The sequence below is a fragment of the Chrysochloris asiatica genome, unplaced genomic scaffold (genome assembly GCF_000296735.1).
Source record: "Chrysochloris asiatica unplaced genomic scaffold, ChrAsi1.0 scaffold00116, whole genome shotgun sequence".
Classification (NCBI taxonomy): domain Eukaryota; kingdom Metazoa; phylum Chordata; class Mammalia; order Afrosoricida; family Chrysochloridae; genus Chrysochloris; species Chrysochloris asiatica.
This window is the reverse complement of record NW_006408634.1, coordinates 4,512,598-4,514,234: the sequence shown is the minus strand read 5'-3', so window position 1 is coordinate 4,514,234 and position 1,637 is coordinate 4,512,598.

The following is a 1,637-nucleotide window of genomic DNA, read 5'->3' as shown; positions in this document are numbered from 1 at the left end:
ACCAGTCACTGGAGAATGACATCATGCTAGAAAAAGTGGAGGGTCAGCAAAAAAGAGGAAGACTCGTAACGAGATGGATTTGGCACAGTGGAGGCAGCAATGGGTTGAAGCATAACAATTGTGAGGCTAGCACAAGAATGGGCAGTGTTTCATTCTGTTGTGCATAGGATCGCTGTGAGTTGGAACTGACTTGATAGCACGTAACAACAAGCCCCTGCTATCTCTCACTGCCCTCGTGGATACATTAATTCCTTGGAACAGCTCACAACATCCACAGAGAGTATCTATATTTACAGTTATTTATTATAACCTGGTGTGACACTATAGAATAAGCACTAGACTGGCAACTGCAAGATCGACGGTTCAAACCCACCAGATGCTCCCAGATACCCTATACAGGGTTGTTATGAGTTGGAACTGACTCTATAGCACACACTTTTTTATAACAAAAAAGGATAAAACTCAGGAGATGTATAAGGTGAGACTGTTGCCTGGGACCTGCAACCCTCTTGCAAGTAAATGTTCTCACCAAACAGTAAACTCCTAGGCTTCCATGTTAAATATCTCTTATTGGCTTTATGTCATAGTCCTAATTGAGATCTCATTGCATAGTTATGTCAGTTGGCTCACTGAATAGGCATGATTGACTAATTGCAGCCCTACTCATTTACACAAAATTTTAAGTGCTGTCTAGCCTTTTTAGATAAGAAAGACATCTTGATTGATCAGGCCATTCCAAAGGCAATCTTTCAGGAACCAAAGCCAAAGCCAAATTGAGTTCGTATCTCACAGTTATAAAGAGCTGGTCCTTTTACCCCAACTTGGGACAATTCTACAAGATCATCCAATGCCAGAACTCCCGGTGGAGTTAGCTAAGGTCTTTGTATGACTACATAGTATTTTAACGTCTACTGTCCTGTAATCCTGCTTCCTCCACTCCTGATTAATATGATCCTGAAATCATTTCTCAACTAATTTCTTGAACTTTAATCTACATTACCAGAGTTCGTTTTCTGGGGAACCCAACCTACAGCCTATAAGCTTTTACAATCCTCATTAATTATTTCAGTCTTTTCTTAATATTTTTTTCAACTGACTGCTAAAGTTTTAACCTTGAATTCTCACATGAAATTCACATTTACATCAGAATGCTTAATTTTGAAAGTGACTATTGAGATATTAAAGGAGCTCTGGTAGCGTAGTGGTTACGAATCAGGCTGTGAACCTCAAGGTTGGCAGTTCGAAACTACCAGCCATTCAGCGGGAGAAAGATGAGGCATTCTGCTCCTATAAAGATTTACAGCCTCGGAAACCCTGTACAGGGTTGCTATGAGTTGGAACCAACTCCATGGCACACAGCCACCACCACCACCATTGAGATATTAACATTATATGTAAACAATATGACTTGTTCATATTACTAACATTATTACACTGGGTAGATATTGTGACACTAACCTAGTTGAAAATTGGAACATGGAATGTACGAGTATGAATTTGGGAAAATTGGAAGTGGTCAAAAATGAAATGGAACGCATAAACATCGATATCTTAGGCATTAGTGAGCTAAAATGGACTGGTATTGGCCATTTTGAATCTGGTAACCACATGGTTTACTATGCAGGGAATGACAAATT